Here is a 27772-nt window from a genome sequence, read left to right as displayed (position 1 = left end):
AATAGGAGGCACAATATACTTTCTATTCCGACAAACCGTCCTTTTGGCCTATGCCAAGTGCTAAAAACTGCTTTGGGTCTCCTTGCGAATAACTCCACGCATCAGTATCCAGGTACCCTGAATCACTATCTGAAATATCTATTGCCATTAGGTCTTTTACTAATATATCTTTTAACACATATTCTTTGGAAGTCTTATTTGAGGCATACACCTTATGTCCTATCGAATCTATTGCTTGTGCGCAACATCCCCCTAGCATCGAACACATACCAGGCAGACACTGAATACAGCAACAAAGGAACAACAGAATTCCTAAAATAGTTAATAAGACCGAAAGTACCTTCCAACCCCAAGATCGCAAGAAGTCCCAGAACCAAGCGCCAAGATCCCAATTTCCCTCGGGAACATGCACTTCGGAACTAAGGACGTGCAGATTCTCTATCGCCTTGAAGATAGTTGGGGAGGAATCTGGTACGAAAACACAGCAAGCGGACCCCACTAATTTGCATACTCCACCACGCTCAGCTAAAATGACATCTAATGCCATACGATTTTGGAGTGCTACTAATCTTATTGATTTCTGCTCTAATGTCATATTGTAGAGTATATCCGTGGTCCGGTTGATGGTTCTCTCCAGTACTCTCGCTAGTCTCCTGATATCCTCTGAATTCGCTATCTGCCCCCAAAATGGCACAATTGATTTCGCTATATCTCCCAAGACTTGTGCTGGGGTGTAACCATTCTCATCCCGTCGTGGAAGAGCTTTTGAAATTTCTATAGTACTTGCTATGAACACCCCAGGTAACAGGATCCCTAAATAACAGGTTCCCTGCCAATTCCTGGGCAAACATGGAAATGCTACATTACCGCAAACAAAATAGACAGGTTCGCCTACATACAAAGGTCTGTCTTCCCCGGTCAAATTTGCAACATTGGCACAACCTTTAAAAACTCCCATTGACCGAGTGCCATTCCTCTGTATGCAGAAAGAAACTGAATCGGGGCTATGGTTAACAGTGTAAGAAGGAGGCATGGCATCCTTATTGCCTATCGGAGCCATTTTAAAGGAAATCAAAGATTGAAAGGGACGAGACAGTCTATCAGAAGGCCTAATAGAAGCAGCATTTGGCTTACTCCTATTTGCAAAAAGGGAGCATCCCAGGGGAGTCAAAACACGCTTCTCAAAACTATTCAAATTGGTGCCATCAAAGTTCCCTGAGACGCTATCATTCCATCGGCCAAAGAACAGTGCTCTAAGAGAAGCATAGCAAGCAGTTGTCAACGGTAAAGGATGAATATACCAACCTAGCCCCTTATCCCTGTGTTGAGGTAAATGTGAACAGACCCAGCAATTGGACCTATTAAAAATGGCATGTGTAGCATTCATGATAAGTAACAAAGTATTATTATGATACCTTTGTCTGTGCTGGGAATCTCTAGGGGACAAAGTATGCAAATGTACAAAAGGTGTATGGACAGTGGGTACATTTTTAGTCGGTAGTGAAAACTCTAAAGGATAAGCTTCTTCTAAATACCAAAGGCCTACAACAGTGACTATTATAAAACCAACTATTATTACAAAAATACAGCAATACGTTTTCGGGGCCCAGGCATTTTGTCCATTGTCCCGTTTGGTCACCCCCTTATTTACAAGTCCAATACGAGCGGCGGCGGTAGCAGGCATTGCAGTCTTCTAACGGAAACCCCAATGTTCGTTGCTTGCGACCCCCCGGTCGCGCGATTTCTGTGTCCTTCCAAAACCCTAGCCAACAGAATCCCCTTTCTCAAATTTGCGCAAAAGCAAGCCCTCGATGACTCTTTTCCTTCCTTGAATGCACAGCCGAACCGTGCCGTATGTCTATCAGATGCACAGCAGAACCGTGCCGTATGTCTATTTTCTCGGACGCAAGTGATATCTGGCTGTTCCTTGTACTGATTGATCCGGAAACAATGTGTCGTCACTTCCCGTTGGAAGCAACGTATCAGGGACAGATGAAGAGGCTGCATTTGAAACAGCTGTTTCCGGGTGCAAAATTTGTGGAGAGTGTGGAAACAAAATGGCAGCTTCCCCAAGCCTCTCGGGCTTAGAGATATTCTCCGACACACTCTCAGTGCTGCTTACTGCTTTGGGATCATCAGTTGCAGTATCAGCGAGGGGTTCTGCTTCTTCTGTAACGTGTGGCACAGGGTGAGGAAGTTTCTTGATGTGTGATGCGTGGATCCAATTCTTTCGGCCAGCTACCCGCACCGCTGTTTGGGTGACCAACAGGACCTGGAATGGCCCACGCCAGCGAGGCGCGAGGCAGGAGGTGCGCTCAAATGATTTAATGAGCACCCAGCTCCCCAGTCATATGCCGTGTCCCGGGCCTTCGTACCGCACAGGTAAGGCCTCTCGTACCTGGTGGTAAATCAAATACAGGTTTTTAGTCAATTGGCTACAATAATCTGAAAGTAGTACATTTTCAATATTTCTCAAATTTCGACATTTTGGAATATTCCAGATATTGGCAGGTCTCCCCATTACCACCTCAAATAGAGAGAGCCCAGTCTTAGTTTGAGGGGTTGTACGCATAGCTAGTAACACGATTGGTAAGGCGTCTGGCCATTTTAGTTTGGTGCCGGCACACGTCTTAGCGAGCTTCTTCTTGATGATACCGTTGTGTCTTTCTACCAGTCCGGCGCTCTGAGGATGTCTGGCCGAATGGAACCGTTTGTAAATTCGTAACGCTGTACATATCTGTAGGATTACAGTGGTGACAAAGTGTGGACCATTGTCCGACCAGATAACTCTCGGCAACCCGAACCAGGGAAAGTACTCCTTTAACATGGTTTTGTAGTGGTCATGGCGGTAGCATCTTTAACAGGGAAAGCCTCAACCCACTTACTAAAGGCACAAATGACTACCAATACATATTTTAAATTGTTGCATCGCTCCATTTCAATGAAATCAAAGTGAATTACTTCAAATGGGCAAAAGGGTGGCCCAAAACTTCCCCTCGGGGTTGCTGTCCCCTTTCCCACATTATGTTGTAAGCAAATCATACAATTCTGGACGTAGTGCTGAGCAATTTTTTGAAATTTTGTCGTTTACCCAAACTTTTTCTAACATTTTCGTCATCTGTTGGGCATACACATGCGTAGGACCGTGTGCCATTACAACCATCATCATCTCGTAAGCATCGGGAAGTAACCATTTTCCATACACTGTGTCCACCCAACACCCATCATCATCAAGTTTTCCCAAGCCCTCAGCCCACCTCTTAGCTTCTTCTACTGTTGCATCGGCTTGGATATCCCGTACAGACACCACGCCCTCATCCATCACATAAGCATTTTCAGTCTCCCTAGAAACATATATCTCCGTAAAGAGATCAGTGGCAGTTTGTCTAGCTATTTGAGCAGCAAAAGCATTCCCTTTTCCAATGTTATCTACAATCATTCGATGTGCTGCACATTTTACAACTGCTAACTGAGTAGGGAGCGCAAGTGCTGAGAGTAGTTGCACTATTAGGGTGCCATGTTGGATCTTGGTGCCATACGAGGTTAGGAATCCTCTTTCCGACCAAAGTCTCCCAAAGTTGTGAACCACCCCAAATGCATACTGACTATCAGTATATATATTTACTGCAAGCCCTTCGGAAAGTTCACAAGCTCGGGTTAATGCTATAATCTCTGCGGCCTGCGCAGAATTATGCGTAATTCTCTTAGTTTCCACAACCGTGCTCAAGGTAGTGATTGCATAAGCGGGTGTGGATGTACCATCCGGAAGTTTAAAGCAGGAGATGTCACAAAATAGCTCTACTTGCGGATTATCCAAAGGGGTATCTTTCAAATCAATCCTGCCCTTTGTTACTTTTTCGGTCGTATACAAACAATCATGTGAGTCTTCATCACTGCAAGTAATATCTTGCGGGAAAGGTAGGAGTTCAGCCGGATTAAGAACACAACACCTCTTAATTTGAATGTGAGGGGCAAACAAGATCAATTCATAACTTGTCAACCGTGCGGACGTGAGGTGTTGCGTTTGAGTTCGGTTCAATAGAACATCTACAGAGTGAGGCACCATCAGGGTCAAATCATGGCCTAGGACCATTCCCTCACTCTGCTTTACAGACGCAGCAGCAGGGACAGCGCGCAAACATCTTGGCAAAGCGCATGCTACAGGATCAAGGGCGGAGGAATAGTAACCGCCTGGCCTATTTTTCCCTCCATGCTCCTGCGTTAATACAGCCAAAGCACATCCATCACATTCATGCACAAACAATACGAAGGCCTTTTCATAGTTTGGTGTGCCCAAAACTGGTGCAGAGCATAATGCAGTCTTAAGCAAGTCAAACGATTGCTGGTGTTCCGAGGTCCATGGCAACGGCGAAGAAATGGCCGTTCGTCAAGGCCAGCATCGGTTTTATCACTAGTGAACAATTTGGGATCCACAACCTACAGTAAGAAGCCATACCTATCAAGGCCATAACTTCCTTCTGCATATTTGGGACAGACATGCCAGAAATGTGTTTTATTCTTTCAGATGTCAATCTTCTTCCCTCCTTTGACAGGAGATAGCCTAAATAGGCGACCTCCTGACAACAATATTGAAATTTCTTAAGCGAAGCTTTGTGACCATGCTTAGCTAGATGAATAAGTAGTAACACAGTGCCCTTTTTACAGGCACTCTCAGAGTCAGCAGCCAGAAGCAAATCGTCAACGTACTGAAGCAAAGTACAAGTAGAGGGCAATTCAATTGTATCAAGTTGTTCTTTCAAAGCCCTACTATAAATACTAGGACTCTCTGTGTACCCTTGAGGTGCACGAGTAAATGTAAACGAGCGTCCCCCTAAGGTGAACGCGAACAAATATCTACTATCCTTGTGTATAGTAATACTAAAGAATGCATTCTTTAGGTCCACAACACTAAAGTAAGTAGTTGTAGCTGGAATCATGGTTAGGATTGTCGTCACATCAGGCACAATTGGAAATTGCGGTGCCACAACTTTATTAATGGCACGTAAATCAATTATAAAACGGAATGGAATTACATTATCGCCTTTCTTGTACACGGGTAAAATCGGACTATTACACAAACTTCCTGAAATTTCTTCAATCACACCGCGGTGCACAAAATCGGAAACAATACATTTCAAAGCTTGCTCGCCCTCAACCGAAATCTTATTTTGGGGAATGCGTGGCAGCTCAATTCCATGTTTCAAAACTATCTTAACAGGCTCAATCTGCAAAACACCGACATCATTGTCTTCAACAGCCCACAAGTTCTCTGGTACATCAATGAATTCTGGAGGCAAAGGTCTAGTCAGAAATTGCGAGGCAGAGGATTGCTGTGGTGAAATTGTCAAGCGCACTCCATCGGAAGAACAATAAATCACTGCATTCAATTCTTTTAACAAATTCAACCCCAGCAAGTTTTCCCCGCAATCCGAGGTCAATAGAAAAGGACACTGGTCCATAAAGGGACCCAAAGAAATAGGTACCGGCATAGAGACCGGACAAACAACTGGTGTACCGGAAAACCCTACAGAAACATTGGTTTGCCCTGCCAGTGGAATGTTTGGAACCCGCAAACGATCAATGGAGCACTTCTGTGCTCCAGTGTCTATCAAGAACTGATGTTTCCTATTTCCCACCATCATTTCAACGCAGGGACCTTTCTGATTGACGGGAATAGGTGTAGGTTCCAAACCCTGCTTCGGGCAATCCTAACGAAACAGAATATTATCAAAAGGAAGCTCTTCAGATAAATATGCAGCGGAAGGATGATCAAATATGTTCTTAGTGTCCGCACTCAGAGTCTGATTGTCCTGTGAAAAAGGCTGTTGAGGGTCCTGTGTAAACTGACCTCTACCAGGGCCCCCTACGCCCGGGCGACCTCTGGATCGCCTACCCATATTACCATATGTATTATTCGACCTCTATTGAAGGATGGGGCATTGTGCTCACCAATGACCCTCTCGACGACAGTAAGCCCATTGATTAATGTTCACAGGACCCAAGGGCACATTCCCCTGTGTGACATACTGACCTCTAACCTGAGAGTTACCCCCTCTGGGGCCCCTAACAATTTGCTGCAATAGCACCTTTGTTTTTAAATCACCTTTTTCGTTTTTCAATCCTCTCTTTTTCATTATTGACATGATTCTCATAGTACTGAGCCATATGCAGTACTTCTGATTGTAATTTCGCCTGCCAAGCGCTCTCAGAGGACATAATCTGTGACTGGATGTCAGGCAGCAATCCACGTAAAAATGTGTCCACACCCAGACTCTGTGCCTAAGTCTTGTCCACTGAAATCTGAAAATACCTGTTCAAACCGACTAAAGAACTCGGTAGCACCCGCAGACTTTCCTTGGACACAGGCCGTAAGCTTGTCCCAAATAATTCTTTTTTCGGGAGCAGCATTGGCCGCAACCTCAACCTTCGGGACAAATGTCGGAGGAAACTCTCTCATAGGCAACTGAGATATAGACAACTCCGAACGCTTACTAAGCAACAGAGCCAAGTCGAGCGCTAAAGCAGTCGAAGAAGTGTCAGGCGAAAAAGCTCTCTTATAAATATTCAATAACTTTGTGGGACAACTAATCTTCCTCTTTACACATTCATCCTGCAGGTACTCTACCATTACCTGTATCACTTTCCTCTGCATTTCCATTGTATATTGACTATATGTGTCATATACCTCAACTGGAGTTATCGATATTTCTGAAACCCATCTAATTGCATCTTCCTTTCAAATTCGCATTTCCTCCGATATCGGTTTATGACACAGAAGGTACCGTTTCTGTACATACATACTTTCCTCTTCATCATCCTCATTCCGTATCCTTTCTAACTCCTTTCTATACTCAAATAACCTCTCGACATGCTCATTTACCTTCCACACAGTGTCTCTGGAAAGTGCTAAAGTATTTAGATCCCTTAATCCTTGCGGAACATCCGCATTATTTAATCTTCCCCACATTATACATAACTGAATCCCCAAACCTTCAATAAAACATTTTTCTCAGGAAAATTATCCATATTAAAAAGTGTGGAAAAAACACTAGCTTGATCATCCTTCTCCATACAATGCTTAGCCCATGCAATTAACTCATATTTCTTCTCCGGTGGTACAGTACTGCGAGTGACAACCTTCGAACCTGCACCATGATCGATTACAAGCGGCCCAAGACCACTTGGAAGAGGGGGAGCAGGCAAATTCGATGGAGGAGCTATAACTGGTACGATAAAAAGAGGCGGAGGAGCAAGTGGAGGGACAAAAGTCGGAGGTGTAGGAACAACAGGTTGAGCAGGAAGAGCAGGAGTAACAACAGGAAAAGGGCCAGCAGCGGGAAGAGGAACATACGGAGGTGGCGCAGAGGCACCAGGTCTTCGTTCATTTAATATTTTCTCAAAAAACTCATCAGAATCATGAAGATCTTTGGAAGGATAGATTTTCTGAATACCAAGTGAGAAAGCCCTTTCCATATTTTTAGCCGATTCAGACTGTTTTTCCTGGTCATATAATAACTCTTTTTCGGCAATCGTTTTATGACGGCGCGCATGTTTCTCTCTACTCTTAAGCTGTTGTAACGCTCCTTTTTTCCAATTCTGCAAAACATCAAATGCTGCAGGTTTAGCCTTTTTCTTTAACAATACTGACTCCAAATATTCAATGTGAGGGATCTCAAAACTACCATTGATTGGCCACTGAAGTTCAGAGGCATGTCTGGTTTGAAGCGTGTCTGTGCCAAATAGCATTAAATACTATACTTCGAATGCCATGCTTACAGTACATAGTACATGCTGGCGACCCCTCCTGTGGTGTGGGACGGCTAAATTCCAAAGATTGTCTATCACTGCGGAATAATGCCCTAAAGCAGGTAGACAATTTCCCAGGCATATCTCAAAGTCTTGGTGTTACCTGGTCAATAATTGTGTCTGCAGATACAATGCGACAAAATTCAAATTGCCAGGGTTAAATTAAGAGTCGGGTCATGACTCACCTGGCCAAACCTAAGGAGGACCGATCGGTACTTCTAAGAATCTTACCTAACTAATCTTACCTCATGTATGGTGATTTCGGCAAATCTGCCCGCCTCGATAAGTGGACCCTTGTCAAGATGCCGTCTCAGACCTCAGGCTAGTCATCCAGGGATCAGATCGTGCAGCGCTGCTTAGGTGTCGCGTCTCATCCAGGGGCCCCTTCCTTTTTTTCACACCGTCCAATCTCGGTACGATAGCGTGTTTTAACCTTCAACAATCCGGCATCAATCTTGAGGGTCCCTATTAGGGCACCAACTGTGAAAACAGAAACGAAATATCGAGGCTGAGTACCCCAAAAGGAAATACACCGAACACGGGTTACAAAGGAACATACAAAGTACTTTATTCTCTACTGAATTCAATTACAAAAACAGTGCAAAGTCAGATAGCTATCGGTCCTCAGTACAACACAACAAACTCCAGCGTGGTTCAGTGTGTTCAGTGAGAGACGCTGTACATTAGAATGCATTTGCTTTTTATACATTTTGTGGGCACTATGTCCAGCCCCACTTCGGGTTAATATTCCACTTTATACATCACCAATTCTAGGGTTTGTTGCCGAATCCCAAATAACCGCATCTAACGGGTTTGTTTTTATTACATGTAACAATAAGCGTATGCATTAACTGTGTATTCTAAAGTTTCGCATTGCAGGTCTTCTTAAACATTAATACAATGTAGTAAAACAGATGTTCTTTGTTCAATATGTAAATACATTATCATAATATATACTTGTGGATTGGTTTCATTGCACGAGTAGTCCTTTTACACATAGTTCAATGGAGGACGAGGTCTAAGTTCATGACCTCAACAAGTAGCCTGCAGGCAGATTACACATTAGCGATGTACAGAGGTCAAGACGGCCATGTTGTATTTTGCAATGACATCGTCCACCATTTTAGCTCACAGGGTGACTTTTCCACACAAATCTTAAAATGGTGGTTTGACCTAAAATGGCGACCTACATGGATTAAAGGTCAGGACCTTGCAACACAGATTTCTCTCGCAAGCGACTTTCGAGCAGCTTGGCGTAGGCCAATATTAAAAATATTTTCCACAATAGGAGGCACGATATACTTTCTATTCTGACAAGAAAACAAATATGTATTTGACTAGAGAAACTAAATGACATTCAATGCTATATTACCTAAACAAGTACTTAGGAACATGAAATCAATTGACAGGTCAGAATACAAATCAGTATTTGAATACAGAAACTTAGAAAGAAACAGCCAAGACAAAAGAGACTCTGGACCTACACATGTTAGTAAACAAACGTGTGCTTATCTGGAACGTCTCTTTAAAAAGGAATGATGGATTGAAGCTCAACCGTTCAAATGTTTTCAGACTATTTATACCTAGGTTGCATAGTCTAGAATCTTGTGACATAGCAGCAATTGAATTTCCACTTCCCAATCAATTTGATTGCACTTGTTTGCACATTGACTCAAGAATCCTACAAGTCTTGCTCACTCTGGCCATTAGTTTTTTGACATAAAGGAATGTCGTCGATGTCCCAAGGAGCCAATGAACAATTAGCGCAACTAAGTATGAAAATATCGAGTTTTGCTAGAAGATTTCCTGGAAGGCTAAACCAATCTATCAGAAATCCAACTGTATATTGACCTACTCTTCGGGTCCCTAAGGAATACAAAACCAGGAGTCCAGTTCCTTTAATCCCTATGAAAACTACTATTAAGAATCTTCAAGAAAGCAAAAGAGAAATAAGCTTGCAGACTGAAAACACGCAAACATCCATTGAGACTAATTTGGAAAGGTTATCCAAATCCCTAAATACCAACAAAATGCGACAGCGCCCAGAATTAAAGATGGAAGAAACATTCACCTTTGGAAGCTGGAATACACGCGGATTCAAGGACCTTTTCAACAATGAGTGTGTGAATCAAGAAGAAATTGATATTCTGTGTCTCCAAGAAACATGGATGACATCACTGCCACTCGGAGAAGGATACACACTATTGATAAATCCTGCAAAGAAAAGCCAATAAGGTAGACTTTCATCCGTCCTTATAACACTGATAAAAGCTGGGATAGGCTTTAAAATTGTTGAAAAAAGGAACCCAAACCATTGTATGCAACTGGCGGTATTGGCGTCAGAAAAACCAAATGATCATGCAATCCTCATTTTTGATAATTCTAAGCCTCTATTGGAACCCAGTGGTGTGGCAAGATTAATGTTTTGTTAGTGAACCAATGGCGATCGTGGATAACTGCAGAATCCAATATCATGATGCCATGCTAATTCTATGTGGCAACCTAAACATGAATACCACTCTGACATCTTGTTAGGCCAGAAAAAAGGAAACATAAAAAATAAGCGCATGCACCTCTCAGAGTGGATACATTGATGAAAGAAGTTAAAGAGCAAAACGTACACCTCCTGAATGGTAAAACTATTGGAGACATACCAGAGGCTCCAACATGGCAAAGAGGAAACCAATCGTTGACCTTAGACTACTTCTTTTTGTCCAATAATGTGCATCACCGTATCACTTGATAAAATCACCAAGAATAATCTAAACAACTCATAGGGATCATGATTTGGTGAATTGTGCCTGCATAGCCCGCTACAAGAAAAAAGAGAAAGCTGTACAAAATGAAGGTGCATGAGATCCAGATAGTGAATAAACATTACCAAAAAGCTCTACAAGAAAACACAATGGGCCCAAATGACTTGCATCTATTCAGCAAATTTAGCATGACAATCACACCTGGTCTAAAAACACATTTCACGTTGAGACACAGATACAATCAAGAAATCGTAGAAAAGAAAAGAGAATTGCACCAAGACCTAAGAAACTTAAAGCTGCAACAAGGAATCCTAATCGAAAACCATATACAAATATGCAAACAGGGATATAAAAACAAGTTACAAAACCACAAATGGATCACCATCCAAAACGAAGCAGAACATATGCAGACATTTTTGGTATCAAATGACTCTAGATCCTTCTGGCTAGTCCTAAACGATATAGGTGGAAACTGAAAAGCCTTGCAACATAATGCAGTAGAAGATTGAGTCTGGCTACAATTTTTCGGTTCACTATTTGGGAAAACTGCAGCTGACACCATTTCCGAAATCCCACCATCATTAGGTAAATGGGAACTTCATTATGACAGGCAAGAGATCATCATGCTAATTAACCAAGCCAGCAACTCCTGTGCTCCTGGCCCAGATGGACTATCGAACTTTATGTTAATGGAAGCCACCGAAGAATGGGCAGACTTCTGCTTGGTATTATTTGAAGAGATTGTTTCAAAAAACAAAATAACCAACGCCTGGAATACAGCAATTGTGATCCCCATTTTAAAGAAAGGTCTACAATCTGACCCTAAGAACTGTCATCTGATCATGTTATTGGATGTACTGGGGAAAATATTTGCATCTCTCATTCTATCAAGACTCAATGATTTGGTTCTGTCCTCGGGTCAATATGATAAAAGACAAACAGGCTTCATTAAAGGAGTGGGATGCTGCTTACACCTGTTCATATTGAACATCCTTAAACTAAGATCACTCAAAATATACATTGGGCCTCATTACGAGGTTGGAGGTAGCCTTTCCAGTAAAACCAGCAAGGCTACCTCCAAACTCGCAACTGAGCCGGCACCAGCAAATGGGATATTACTGGGTTATTCCGGCGCCGCTGGACCCGGTAATTGTGTTTCGCGGTTGCCAGAATTGGTACATCCCCATTCCCATTTGAGCCCCACGGGGCTCAAATGGGAATGGGGACGTCGAATGCACCGGCACCATTTACAACGGTGCCACTACATCCGATTTTCTGTGATCGTGGGTGCCGCTCTGCCCACCAGGCTCACAGGCACCAGCGAGCACAGCTCGTAGTATGGCGGTACGGTAGCAACCTTACCTTACCACCTTACTTATAATGAGGCCCATTGAATCTATAAATCTAGCACAGGCCTTCGACAGTGTGGATCAAGACCTTTTATGGAATAAAATGGTTGAATTGAAATGTCCAATCCATATTTCGGGACCAATAAAAGCCCTCTACTCAAACACATCTATTAAAATCGGATAAAATAATGAGGGCTTATTAAGTAAAAACATAACAAATTTCCACGGACTGAAACAAAGTTGTCCACTAGCAGCAGAACTGTTCAAGCTGTTCATATCTGATTTGAAAGAAACACTGGAAGAAGTTGTTGCCTTTCCTCCAAAAATAAATGGTAACAGTGTGGGCTGGATGCTCTATGTGGATGATCTTGTTATAATAGACCAAACACAAATTGGTATTCAAAGAAAACTGAATGCTCTTGATTTATACATCAAAAGAAATGGGCTAAAAATAAACATACTGAAATCTGAGATAATGGTCTTTCAACGAACAGGAGGCAAAAAGAGACAAGAAAAGTTCAGCTGGTATCTGGGAAAGAAATCCATAGCTCAAGTCTACAACATGCGATAGCTTGGAGTAGACATAAAACAAAGCATATGTGACAAACCAAGTATCGAAAAATTAAGATCAAAGATGAAGAATCTGACTACCCAAGAAGCTATAATACACAGAAGATACAGCACATTTTCCTTGGTACCTGTCATAACATTCTACAGAAAGGAAGTAATTCTGATCCTTGTGTATGGAGCCAAAACCACGTTTTCCTTCCCGTGGAAGGAATGGCCGGTACTGGAAGGAATGTTTTGGAGAAAAGTCTTAAATCTATCAAGGTTTATAACTATTAATATAATAAGGCATGAGCTGGGGCTAGTCTCAATCCATTCAGTTGTTGCATGGGCCCGATTCATGGACTATTTGCCAGGTTCAAAATGGATTTGCACTGCTGAAAAGTGACTTTGCACTGCCGACACAAACTCTGATTCATGGAACCATGCAAAGAGTATTTTTGCTGTGAAAAGTATGAGCAAAATTGGCACATAGTGATTTTTGCGGTACAAAATTACTTTGCCTGGACTTTGTGTGGCAAAAATACACTTTGCACGGTTCTATGAATTAGGGTTCGTATCAGCAATGCAAAGTCACTTTTCAGCAGTGCAAATTCACTTTGAACATGGCAAATATTCCATGAATCTGGCCGTCTGTCTCAATTTAAAAACTCATCATATCTAACATACCTATCCAATTTACCTGTGTATGTACAAGGAGCATACTCAAATGGACTGTGTGCAGAAACAGTGGTACCAACATTGCCAGGCAATCCTCGCTGAAGCCAGCATAAGGTTAGAATCCTTAAAAACAACCCTGGGTTCAGCAAAGAGAACATTATGGGAATGGAACTGGATACAGACTGAATTTGAAAAATCTCAATACAAGCTATACGTAAACCAAGATATAAGAGCAGTACATGTTCTCCCAAGGTTTTTGAGGAAATTTCCTAGCTCGGAACAGCATGGGCCTCATTATGCGGTAGGAGGTAGCCATGGTGCTATTAGCACCATGGCTACCCCCTTACCGCATACCGGGTCCGGGTTCTCGGAATGGGTACTTACCGGGTCATTCCAACCTTGGAGGACCCGGTAAGTCCCCATTCTGAGAACCATTCCCCATTCCCATTTGAGCCCCCATAGGGCTCAATGGAAATGGGGAAGTAGCTAATAACGGTACCGCAATTTGCGGTACTGTTATTTGCTCTGAAGTCCGTTAGCGGTTCCCGTCCTGAACATCTGGTCAGACCAGGCGTTAAGGAAGGGACCCGCTAAGGGACCTCAGAATATGGAGGTAAGGGATTACCGACATCGGGACCCTTACTGGTGCCGGTAATCCCTTACCTCCTACCGCGTAATGAGGCCCCATGACCTTTTTTTACGCTTTAGCTTAAATCTCCTACCGACCAATCACATATTACAATCGAGGGGGAAGAGCCTTTATGGAACTAGAGAATGCAGACTTTGCAAAACACCAGTAGAAACACTTCATCATCACACAATCTATTGGGTCCTGAGCTTACAGCCCAGAGATCAAAATACCTTGGACGTCTAATATTGACTACACCATCCAGGAGCATATCCGATTGGTGGTGGTACATATATAAGGGAAAAATAATAAAATGACATTGTCCTTGAGATCTTTTTTAGAAGCTCTATTTCCGTGAATGAAAACAGTTTAAAGAGTAATCACTGAAAGTATAAATGATCTTGAAAAGGCATTGTTATGACAACTGCAGATGACCATATTGGATATCCTTATCTGCAATGAACCTTCCTTCCTTGTATGCAATGTTCTAGGAGATTTGTAGTTTTAATTGCTTTTAGCTCCACTAATTGTTTCATCTTTTTCACTCCTCTTGATTTCCTTTTAAACGAGTTGTGCATATTAGTGTTAATTGTAAATGACAAAGGTTTGAAATAAATTATGTCAATAAAAAATAAAAATATAAAAACATTTTAAAAAATGCACTTTGTTGCTACGCCTCCACAAATACCGCTGAAGTAGTCAATTCATGTCAGGTCGAGCCACAATGAGTTTTTTCTTTCATGTCAATTCAAATTGTAGCCCTATTCACAAACAAAACCATATGGGGCAACATACTGGAACCCAATGCGCTTGTCAGGGCAAAAGCCACTTTATAAACAAAGTCCGAACTCAGAAACATCCAGGTGTGTAGCTGCTGTGGATGGTTGTGTATAGGAGGTACCTTTGCCCAAGGTATCCAAGAGATAATATAGTGTAAGAATGGAACCAACCACACTGCGTAATTACATTAATGATTTATGATCAATTTGCTAAAATGAATATAGCCGACGCGTTTCGACCATCAGGTTTTCTTCCAGGCTGAAATTGTTCTTATTGAGACTCAATCGGGATATGAGCTAGTCCAAATCGTTAGGCTAGACTGATTATGTGGGTAGCTGAGAAGCTTTGAGACGAGAGACCGGCATTTCGCACTGGCAGGTTTATATTCAAGTTCACATTAAGATTTTCTCTGCACATTTGCAGAATTAACGATTTGGACTAGACCATGTCCAGATTGAGTGGTCTCAATAAAAGCAACACAGACGACTCCCCAGCAGACCGGTGCCCTCCAGACATCTACAAGAACATACTCAGCTTCAAATACACCTACAGTAACCCCTTCTTAAAGATCCCACAAGAAGCACAGAAGCCAATATCAAACATCCTATACCAAGCCAAACTCCTAGAAATGTATGCATATGGACAAATCCTAACACACATGAAAACCAACATTCTACTAGACCAGGCACATGCCGGTTTCAGACATCTGCGGTGACCTACAAATCAACTCAAACTTCAATGCCACCACCGCACTGATACTATTAGTACTTTCAGCAGCTTTTGACACAATCAATCATGTAACCCTGATCAAAAGAATAGAAGAAACAGTGCAAATGCAATATTGCACTACTTTGGTTGAAATCTTTTCTAACAGAAAGAACAGAAAACACCTGGATACCCCCTTTCAGCTCAACCTAATGCAAACTCACTTGCGGTACTCCACAAGGCTCTTCCTTCTTGCCACTACACTTCAGCATCTACATGGCTTCTCTCATGAAACTCATTAAACGACATGGGCTTTCATGCTACAGCTTTGCAGATGAAACTCAAATCATCGACAAACTCGCCACCAGCAAGGACATTGACCAAAACCTTGCTGATTGCCTCCCACAAATCGATGCATGGAGAAGCAGTAACTCCATGCCACACTAAAACTTTCCATACTCCTACAAACATACCACAAGCAAACCATTTATGTCATGCAGAGACGATACATACAACACCTCCTATAGCGACACCAACCAGCAGAACGCCATACCTCCTCCAATAACCCAAACAATTTCCACACAGCCAATGCATGCTTAAGGCATGGGCACAGCAAGCATCCCATATGGATGCTAACGTCTTGTGAGGCCGCCCACCCAGGCCACATAGAAGTCAACAGACAACAGTCACCATTTTTTTCGAATTGAATCTACCAACACCATAGCACACGTTACTGTGCTCTCTCCCTCTCCTGCCTCTAACAGACTGACGCCTCTCTTGTTTTTCGATCTGCCAGAGTGCCTGGAGCCCATGCAAATGGCAGCAGTGTGTGTGTTAAATCCCACTAACATGACATAGTGTAATGTAAAACATTCAAGAAGGCAAAGCAAATGTTCATCATACATTGTGCAGCTAGACACTGGCAGGCAATGGCAGAACAGGTACCGCCTCTGCTGTACTGGATTGGTCTGCTGCCCCACCCTGTCTAATTTGGACTAATTTTGAAATCCAGTAGTTGTTAAGAAATAGGGCCACACCTGTTTTCGATTTTCAGCCTCATCACAGCGTTGCCTTTGTGTAAATGTCACCAAATAGGCCAGTCAATGAATCAGAAGGTGGCACCAAGGTGTGCCACTTTATGCCCATAGCAAGTAGGGAGTGCAGGTTTCGAAGGGAGTGGCTGGGATATATTATTTTGGCAGGATATAGGTCAGAGCTTAACAGGCAATTACGGAAGGCATGATTATTTCATGGTTTGGAACATGCTTTAAAAGGGCCATCTTTATGGATGTTGGGACCAATTTGATGGTTCACCCAAACCAAATAAATGAAAGGAGCCAAGCATTTCTGGTTGCTCCCCCCCCCTCCTTTATCGCAATCACAACACATAGCTTGATAGAGTGCACTGGAATCGATTAAAATAAGAAGACTCACAGAATGTACACATACTCACGCATGGATGCAGGCGAAACATTGGAAGCAGCGAGGAATGTGCACATACAATAGCATAGACAGATGACACTGATTAGTAGATACCAGGAAGTTGCACACATCTGAACACAGACGGAGATTAGAAGAGTGTTGTGGTTTTCATGAGTGAGCCAAGAAACAAATGGCGTGCGTGGTGTGCAATACATCAATGGTCAGTTTTATCATACATGAAACAACATTACAGCCAGTTAAACCATTTGCTCCTTTTGTACAACACACCCTGAGAACAAAAGCAACTGCATGGGCTTAACATTTTGAAACACGTAAAAACCAGCAATTCTGACAAGTTTGGCACTTTTAGGTGTCATGAGTTGCCAGTACTACACACTTTGGTTAAGTGATGAAGGTGGGATTTCAGCCCAGTCTGCAATTTCAACACTTGACCACATTGTTTCTAAGTTCATGTCAGAGAGCAAGATGCAGTTATTACAGAATGTCGTGAACAGAACAATATCCAGTTTTGAAGACCTGACTTGAAAGTACACAAATCACATGATAAACCAACATGGCAATAATAAAGCCCATTTCACAGAATGGGAATAATGAGGCTAATACTGCCTTCAAGTTTGTTAGAGAGATGCTTTATTTTCGTGATCATACATTGACATCTGCAAGTACCAGCATACTAACTGATGTGAAGCTAAATACGCTCATCTGGGTTTTACTGCAGTATCTTAAAGATTTAAATACACTCAACAAAAGAAACTTTGTGATAAGGAAATGCAAAGTGACATTCATATTTATATAACACACTTTCACGCCACAGTAGGGCATAATGGCACTGACAACAGATGCTACACCTGCTTACAGTCATTGTTTGGTGGAGACTGGCAGATTGTGAAAGAACATTTGAAAGTGGACAAAAAAGCAAAGCATCTTTGTGTCATTCAAACATATATGAAAAAAAGTGTGCCAGTCCTGCAGCATGTGGTCAACTACTTCCTGTCTAGGGTCCCTTCTGCTCAGATGCCCTACATAAATAGAAAGAGAAGGAAACTGGCAAACCAATGCCAACAAACGTGAGAAGGCAATGCCTTTCATTGAAGACAACACAGCACTGCAGTGGGGTACGAAGATCTTCACAGGATCACAGTAGCATCTGGTGGCAAAGCTAGAATATGGCCTTTGACACTTTGGTTCCACTGTCATGAATTTGGCAACCTAATCACCTCTCCCAACTAACACACTGTGCTCTTCATTGTGGTGCACACCTTTTAAAAACTTATTTTGGAGGGACAACGCTCTATAACTGCACACGACTGATGCTGTATTTGTTTGTTTTACTAGCACTTTCTGGTGCAAGTACATTGTTTTGTAGCACAGTGGGTGTTACCATCACTGGAGTTCATTCACCTTTTCAACCATAGAGTGAGAGGAAAGTGGGTGTCTTTACAGGTTTTGGAGCTGTGATCTATCACATGAACTCAGATCTCTGCAACACGTGCTCAACACACTGAGCTATCTTCTCAACCATTGTGACACTCAAACATATTAATACACATTTCATCTTCGTTTATTACACATGTTATGTTATATGGTATTTGTATAGCACCTACTGCCCCTGGTATGGTATTGAAGTGCTGTGAGGTTAAACGCCCTTGGAAGACTGCAGTCAGAGGATTGAGAAGTGATAAATGGGATTGAAAAATATGTGTGTGCATTTATAGCCAATTAGTAAGGTATGCAGGAATATATGCATGAAGAGAGGCGAACATGATACACACATTGTGCTATAATAAACACACACTGAATGGACCACAAGGACAACAACATGCATTACGATTAATTGATCATATCAGCCTTTGGTTAAGAGCTCTGCACAATGTATGTGTGGTTTCTCTTTTATAAAACAAATGTGCATTGTCTTCTTTGCATATAGTAGCCAGGCGGGAGCCCCTCTCATGGTGCGGGCCAGGGGAATGTCCCCCTTGTGCTACCCTCTAAGGCCTCTCGGCGCTTTTAACAGTTTGGGAGACTGGACAGGCAGAGCAAGGGGCTTGGAACAATTTGACCCTTTCCGCCTCCCGCGTCCGCTCCGCCAAAAAGGAATGCATTCACGCCAGCACCTGCTTTTAATTCTAGGGCAAGTGCATGCTAAAGGCCGCTGTCCTGCATATGTGCAGTGTCCATAGGTTGCACGGGTTGTTGCTGCACACCTATGCTGCAATCCGCATAATTTTCAAAATGAGCTAGTTATTGAGTCTCGTGCCGTTCACACTTTCTCTCTGTTATCACTCAGGCGCCATTGCATGCACTCCGCCTCTAATGGCGCACTTGCACCTACGGTTACCTCCTTTGCCTGAACGTTTAGCCACGCCCACATTGTCGAAGCCCAACCCCTTTATATACCTCTTTTGCAGATGTGAAAAATGCAGTAGAATACCAAAGGGAAAAGAAAACAATTATGCTTGCAGTTATGTTATTAACTGACCCATGTTCGTTTTTTAAAAGGCAATCTGCATTATTAAAATACAAAAATAACTATATATGCCTAAAATGACACTCCACAAAATGATATATGTGTTTACCTGTATTTACGGCACACACCAAACACATCCTCCACGTAGTAAAAATTCTGCCATTGCCATATCACAGGGTAAAAAAAAAGGGTGAGTATAATAACACGCACACAGACTGATACCAACGTGATCAACTATCTAGAAGGAAAGTTTAACAATTGTAACTTATAATTATCACTTTTAATTCATTTAATCTAGGAAAATGTATATATATATATATATGTATATATGTAACCATAACTACAGGGCCGCTAGCGCAGGGCCTGTAATATGTATGTATATCTATATATTAAGTCTTCCTCTATTTGATGGAAAAGCAGGGCGTATGTAGTTCACATTAGATGTGCCACAGATAAGGCACAGAAGGATAATCTGATTTGTCCAGGATAGCACACTTCAGCTAAAAGATGAAACTAGGAGTTGAGACCAGTCCACCACTTGGGGACTCGACCTCATATTTTACTTGCGAAAAAAAACTGTGCATTGCAAAGGTTCGATTGCTGGTAGGGGGTCCAAGTTTAGATCATTATTCCCCACCCCCAAAGATATGGCTATGCACACCAGAAATCCACAGGACTCTGAGGGGTCATTATGAGTTTGGAGGGTAGCATGGTACTATTAGCGCCATGGCTGCCTCCAAACTCGTGTCCGGGTCCGGGTTCTTTGAATGGGAATTTACCGGGTCATTCCAACCTTGGAGGATCCGGTAAGTCCCCATTCAAAATACCCATCCCCATACCCATTCGAGCCCCCATAGGGCTCAATGGGAATGGGGAGGGAGCTAATAACGGGCCCTTTAATTACGGGCCCGTTATTAGCTCCTTACCGGCTCCGTTAACCCCTTACTGCCGCACTCGTAATGACCCCCTCTCTCTCTCTGGAGAAAGTATGGAAAACCTGACGGTTCCTGTCCAATCCTGGAGTTTAGGCAGGTCTGCAGCATGCTGTTCAGATTTTATCAAGATGTGCATTAACCAATTTCTCTATGCTGCCAGACCATTTAATTTCTAAAACAATGTTATTAGTTTTAAAATCAACTGTAAAATGATTCCTGTAAGCTTTAGTGTAAGCTTTGAAAGTCAGTAAATCCTTACAATAGCTCAGTGGGTTAAGAACCTACAGCAGGGATCTAGCTGCAGGTTTCCCATAAATCACAGCAGCAGGCACGTTACCCCACCAATCCAACATTCCAAAAGAAATTCATAGGGAGAAATGGTGAGTGATCCTTCAACTATTTTATAAAGCACACAACAATGACAGAATGTTCTGTTGGAAAGCAAATACATTTCTATAAGAGCAAGAGAGAGTTAAAGCTGGTTTGGGCAGATCTAGTATTTAGCCGGCTCTCCCCAATCCCACTAACCTTTTAGAGGCATAGACCAGTCATAAAACCATGTCAGATAATATTGTCCCCCAGAATCATTCATTCTGTGAGAGATAAGAGGATGAGGAAGGTACACTAACTTGCAACTGACTTTTCTCGGTTCCTCCTAGCCATTTACAGAAACCTGCCCGTTATTAAATATCACCATTTTATCTTTGTTGTTGGTATACTTGGTAAGCATATCATACAGCAATATTATAGACATAGTGCTCCCTTGCACAGTAGTGAATTTTAATGTTCCTAATGGGAAAGCTGATCTACAAGTAGCAGGCATGAAGGTTGATGTGGGCCGGAATCCATGAATGGTGCACATCTCTCTAGAAATTGTCCTGCTTCATGGGTGTAGGGATGGGACTACTTTTGAATACAGCTTTAATCATTGAGAAGTTGCCTCATTACATGTCTGACACCCCCCATCCAGTCCTGGCTGTTCATTCTACATCGATTTGCATTCTGGGACTTATAGTTCAGCTTTTCCCAAATGTGTGTACCGCTAAGCAAATGCAGATTGCCATTGGCTAAGAAGCAAACACTGACCACTTGGCGGCTTCTTTCCCACCACTGAATCCATACTCTAAATGGTGGGTGTGAAGCAGCAATGTATATAACCTTGTGCCATGTCGGTCAGGTGTGAGTGGTGCATCCTGTGCTAAGTGTTTCTCTGCATTCTGGTATTCATCGTTATGCATCTCATTTGACATTGCAGAGCTGTAAGTGACAGAATGCAAAGATAAAGGCATGCCTGGATGCCATATTCACATGTGACACTGCAACAAGGAGGTTTCTGAAGTGTAGTATGGGTTGGTTGTATCTGTGGACGTAATTTCACCAAAATGCCAGGGGTAGCAGAATTGACATCACATGACCCATGACATCACAGGGAGTGATGTCATTTAACCCCGACCTAAAGTAACAATGCGGGAAGCGATGGAACACGACCATTTACCTCTTGACAAAATAGAAAATGGCATCACATAGCAATGTTTATAAATACACTAAGAAAAATATGGTTGCAGTATTACTGTAACGAGATATACAATTCATACAAGAATGGATCACCATAAGTACCGGCAGAAAAAAACATGCTATAACTGCATCTTGCGAAAAGCAAAATACATAGTCCGAAATAGATGCTTATTCTACTCTAAATGCTTTTTGGCGGATTATGTCTGCATTGTGAATTTGAGGTGTTTAAGAACAGGCTAAATCCGTGACTCACCCCATGAAGTATGCCTGAAATGAACCTTTAATGAGTCTAGCAAATATTGTATGGAATTCCTTAAATACAAATAGCTCAAATAGCCACATGACATTGGCCACAGCCCAGGAGCATCAATTTGTAAAAAAAAAACAGGAAAAACAATGTTTTGTTTTGATTTCTTTTTTTTAAGGGTAGCTAGGGAGACCACAGGGATAGGAGACCCCTATATTACATCCCTGGTTGCATTATTGGTGCTTATTTAATTTTTGGAAACAGGCATCTAGCATATAGTTTTGTAAATATGTAACTAAAATGTGCAGATTTGAAAAAAGAATTTTAGCACCATTGGATGATGGAACCATTTTGGAAATAATTTCTTTATGAAAGCAGAAGGACTTCAAAAAGAAACTCTTTATTTTTGAAGGCTCACCCTCCACCCAATGACATGGAGGCCTCTAGATCCTGTGCAAATAACTGGAACAAGTGTTCCTTGGATTTCTGCAGGGAGTTGAAGGCCTGGTTCCCTGGACCAACGGATTCAAAAATGTAAGAACAGGTATTTTGTTTAAACGTGTGTGCGTGCATGTAAACGGGTCTGTATACGTATATAATGTAATGCGTATGAATGCATGATGTATGTGTGGCTGCCTGGGTGTGTGTGTGTGTGAGTGTATGGTGAAAGGATTCACATGTAAATTGATGGGTGGCTGTGTATGTGTGAGTGTATGGTGAATGGTGTGTGTGCTTGTGTTTAATGCCTGGATTACTTATTGGTAATCTTCATTACTCCTAGTCCTACACTTCCTCGTCCTAGTGCTTGTGAATGAGGTAAGTACTGGGTTGAGGTAGAGGGACATGGAGGTAATGCCTGGCTTAGTTACCAGAAATCTTCATTACTCCTTGTACCACTATTCCTCATCCCAGTACTTACCTAAGAGACAAGGTGCCTCATACGTAAGCTTTGGGACGAGGAACGTGGAGGTAATTCTGGTTGTGGTAGTCTAGGTCGGCCCAGAGTGTGGTGCAACCTGTGATTTGTTGTTGAGTTTTGGGGGCCTCAGCATGGGGGGCACATTTTGTGCTCTACCACCAAACACGCTCGGCACCTCTTGGATCATCTTATCGCTGGTCATACGGCCAATGTGCTCCAATGAATTCAGAAAAATAATTACTATTTAGCTTCAAGTGAACACCAATAATTGTCCTATGTTATTCGATTAATGTGCGTTGATATGATATGATATGATATGATATGGCATTTGTAACGCGCCTATACACAGGTGTTTCAAGGCGCGACGAGGCAGGGAGGGGAGAAACAAGGGGAGACAGACAACGATCCTACTAGGCCAGGTGTCATTCAGATCGCGCAAGTTCAGGGGTGGAGGAGGGGGAAAAAGTGCAAGGGGAAGGGGAGGGGGGAAGTGCAGTACAAGGTAAGTGGCGTAAAGTAATAAATAAATAGGGCCAGCTGGTGGCAAGTGCAGGGTAAGTGCAGAACAAGTGCTGTGAAAGGGGGGGGGGGCTGTAGGGATACAGAGACAGTCCCGCAGTGCAGAGGGGTTCAAAGGCATCAGTGCAAGTGGAGAGTGGCTGGGCCCAGGACCGAGGCCGTTAAGAGTGGTCCAGTTGCAGAATCAGTGCAGTTTCAGTGAGGACTATTAGCTGTTCAGCAGGGGAGAGGGAGAGAGAAAGCAGAAGCAAAGAGGAAGGTTTTGAGGTGCTTCCGGAACCGGAGATGGTTCTCCTCAAGTTTCAGGGAGGCAGGAAGGCTGTTCCAGAGGGAGGCCCCTGCCGCGGAGAGAGATCTACCCCCAGCTCGTTGCTTCGAGAAGCGGCTGACCCTGAGGGAGTTGGAGGCGGATGAGCGAAGGGCTCGGGAAGGAAGATATTTGGGAAGAGAGAGTTGAAGGTATTTAGGACCCAGGCCCCAGAAGGCCTTGTGGACAATGCAGAGGGTTTTGAACTTTATCTTCACAGCCACTGGGAGCCAGTGTAGAGATTTCAGTCCTGGAGAGATACGGTCCCTGGGCTTGAGGCCAAGGACAAGTCTCGCAGTTCTGTTCTGGATGAGTTGCAGAGGGCGGAGAGTGGACGCAGGCAGATTAAGATAGAGGCTGTTACAGTAATCCAGCTTCGAGAGAACCAGGGCTCGGGAGACAGTGAGCTTCTGGGGGAAGGAGAGGAAGGGACGAATACCTCTGAGGAGGTGCAGCTGGTAGTGTGACTTCTTAGCGACGTCAGAAATATGAGGAGAGAAGGAGAGTGTGGAGTCGAAGATGACCCCAAGGTTTTTTGCCTTGCAGGTAGGAGCAGGGAGGGGGCCAAGGGAGGCAGGCCAGAGAGCTGCAGGGAAGAAGGGAGTGGGTGTACCGATGAGTAGAATCTCAGTCTTACTGGCATTAAGGCAGAGGTCATTGGCGGCACACCATTCCTGGATAGCAGACAGACAGTCAGAGATGAGGGAAGGAGAGGGGGAGGCTGAGGGTAGCCTGAAAATGAGCTGGGTATCGTCCGCATCACTCTGGCGAACTACATGCCAATAACATGACATACTCCACAATTAGTGTGCTCTCTTAACCCATCAAGGTGCACTCATAACTCTATCGGGTAAACTGTACTTCATATTCTTCCAAACTTTTGCTCTGTTATGCTAAATCTATGGTGGTTTCTTCTCTTCATTTACAGTACGCCTCTCGTGGCTTGCAAACACTCTATAACAACTGCCAATCAGATAGAAACATACTAGCCAATCACTGTGTTGTGTGTCGCATCATTGTTCGTTGATATTTCAATCAGAGTTTCCTTTTCCATTCCACCATAGGCGGTAAGACTCGGTGGCAGCAGCCCTATGACTGATTCGAGAGGAGTGTAGCTTGAGTCCTTAGGCTCTGTAGGGTGGCCTCTGGTCAGTAAGTGGGAGTGAATTCCCCATCTGGCTCACGTAGTGTGGGGGGATCAAGGTGGTGAGTCGTGCCACTCTGGGTCGGCAGGCAGCTTGTGTTGTCCTACCCACCTAGACCTGTCTAGCCCGATCAAGTACGAGAGGGGGTGGGTGATGAGCTTTCTCGATATGCAGCGGCATGGGGAGCGTGTGTCCTGCTGCTTTAATTGGTTTGCTAAAAAATTGTTGGTCCTTGTTATACCGGGGAGGGGTCAATGTAAGGGTACAAGCAGAGGAAGCTGTAGGGGAGAAGCATTGTGTAGAGTATCCTCCCTCCCGGGTTATATGCCACCTACTAATCCCAAAGCTAACAATGTGTGCTACTTCCTTCTGCAGAGGGTTCTAGAAGGGCTGAAAGCAAAAGGCGCATTTAGGGGAGGAGCATTGCTCTCTTCCCTTGCGTACATTCTGAATGCCTCAACTTTTTATTGAAGGCCAGTAGGACATCTGAGCTTGACCAGTTGTGAGGAATCTCTTTTTGGCCTGCAGGTTCATAGCGATGTGTCCCGGGCTGTGGAAAGTAGGTTCTTTGGATCTTGTATTGTGGGCGCGGGGTGCATCCTATGGGCTCCCACTACCTCTTACTGGCAGCCATGTTGTAAAGGAGAAGAAAAGCCCAGCACTTTCTGCCTGATGGTTATTAAGAGGCCAGGTCCAGTCCACGCATTTCTTTTAGGGAAATGAAACTTGCAATTCCAGCATAACCCATCATTCTGCTAGAATATCTCAGCAGTGTGACAGGTTAGCCCATTACTCTGCAAGGACATTCTACCACCACATCATTGTACTGGAGTATGCACACCATTCTACCAACGACCCCATGTCCGTGAAGCAATATCCCGTCGTTGTGCCAGAATAGCCAGTAAGCGTGCAACCTATGCCAAGATCGTCTGGCTCATCTTGCGGTAGCAAGGCTGACTGCTCAAGCTGTACTTTGCAGAAGGTGGGCAGGCACCGATCTGCAGCAGGCATATAGATGCAAGCTCAATAACAAGGGCCTTGACGGATTGTTATAGCAATGTAACATTTTAATCTTCACTGAAAAAAGTAACGCAATTATAACTCTTTAAAGCGTAAGTCCTGGGTTTCCCCGTACTGGGCGTGCCCTCTTTGTTGCCCAGGAAGTGGCTGCCCACATCCTCTTGGCATCTGTTTTAGTTGAAGTCATCGCACGGCAGGCTGACATTATTGCCGCAGTTAAGTGGTTAACATAAATGTGGATGACGAATGACATCAAAAGGAAATGTCTCTAACAGTTCTTACAATATTTAGACCAACTACAGTCCTATCCCACCCCAGGATTCTGCTGAAGTCATTGCAGTTAATAATACCTGACACTGTGCACTACAGACAATAATAATGATAGAAATAGCATCTAGCAAAGCTGGAGACTGGGGCTCTTTGTGGTGAGTATGGCTAAAGGTAGCCGGTCTGGTGTTGTACCAAAGCTGGATGAGCCCATGGGTCAAGGTGCACAGCGTTCACACCTGCAGGACAACCAATTGAAAAGCTGACCATAAGTTACATGGGCTCAGGCTTTTGCAAGGCTGGTAGCTAATTCTGCAATACCTTAGTCAAGGGGTCAAAGCACTGTACGAAATCGGGATTGTGCACGGGTTCTCAAGAGTGCTGCATTGGCCTCCTCGGGGCAGGCACAGTTCTCAAAGGTGTCACTGTCAGCGAGGGACTAAAGGCAGTCGCCTTATCTGTCTAACCACCTCTGGTACTTCCTAGGCTGCACCTCCACTACTGATGCGCTTAGTTCTAAGGGGTTGTAGGGTTGTGCCTTCCGGACTCCAAAGCCCCAACTATCTCCTTCCATTTACGCCCTGATGGTCCTCTCCCTATTTCACACTGATGTTCTGCCCTTGTTCCTTGCTCCTCCTTCCAACAACGCCCACCTTTTCTCCTAGTTCTTCCTCCTTTCTCCCTCCGATGTCTCTCTCTCTCTTTCTACAGTCTACATCCACCCTCGTATATGATTCTACTCTCTCCCCTGCCACTCTCCCCATCCACTCCACCACACTACTACTACTCTACCATCTCCACCCCACCACTAGTGTCTCCTCTCCACTCAACTGCTACTCACCCCTCTCCACTCCACTCCACTAGTACTCTCACACTCCTTTCCTGTCTCGTGGTGCAGCATTGTTTATCGTCCTCAGTTTTAGGTTCCCCACTTCTGGTGTCTCCATTTCCTATAACCGAGTGCACATTCGGCCTAATCACTGGAGCAGGTTGGCGATTGACAGTAATGGACAATGAGACTGGACCTCTCAATGGGTCTATGGCTTATTTGTGTTGCCGCCTCCCTATCTTAGTGTCCCAGCACTGTTCCCAAAGCTGCACAATGACTCTCCTCCTCAAAGAGTTGCCACACTCTTGTGTCTGTGGGAATCCTCATCTGTCCAGCCAATCTCTCTCATTCACTTAATGGATGCTCTGGTGTGTGATCGTGCCTGAACGTCTCTCAGGTTCACCCTTTTTAGGGGTTGCCCAGCGCACTTCAACGGCTCTTCTTTAGAGGTTCTCCTACCATCCTCTGACACAGTCTGCTTGCCTCCAGCTTCGCTCCAGTACCTCCTTTATCCTCCTCCTGGCATCTCCTCCCTACCTCTGTCCTGTCTCCAGTGTCCCTGCCAAACCTCCTCTCGAAATTTCTTCAATCCCTCTTTGATCTCTTCCGACCTCTTCTTGATGGTTATTCCCAGTCTCCTCTCTTGCTCCAATCTCGCCTCATACCTCCTCTCATCCATCTCACCTGTGATGTCACTGGCGATGCATTGGAAATGACTATGGGATGATTTTGGGGTTGCTGATGGTACTCTTGTTCAGAGAGGAATTGCCATAGCATTTCGGTGCTGGACTGCCCTTGTGGGCGGGACAAAGACTGATATGCAAATGGATATTTCCCCTCTGTGAAGGTACAGTGAGCAAAAAGCAATGGCTGCAAACTCTCAATGTGGTTAATAACCACTGAACAGG

The 27772-nt window shown here is 43.7% G+C and overlaps 1 protein-coding gene across 1 annotated transcript in view; it reads left to right on the top strand.

Annotated features, from left to right (window-relative positions):
- Positions 1-27772, top strand: part of MGAT5B (alpha-1,6-mannosylglycoprotein 6-beta-N-acetylglucosaminyltransferase B) — a 1313368-nt gene that overhangs the window by 672703 nt on the left and 612893 nt on the right. The gene's annotated exons all lie outside the window — the stretch shown is intronic.

The sequence above is a fragment of the Ambystoma mexicanum genome, chromosome 3q (assembly GCF_040938575.1).
Source record: "Ambystoma mexicanum isolate Mex_15411 chromosome 3q, UKY_AmexF1_1, whole genome shotgun sequence".
Lineage (NCBI taxonomy): Eukaryota > Metazoa > Chordata > Amphibia > Caudata > Ambystomatidae > Ambystoma > Ambystoma mexicanum.
The sequence above is the reverse complement of the archived record's forward strand: the minus strand, read 5'-3'. Positions and strand labels throughout refer to the sequence as shown.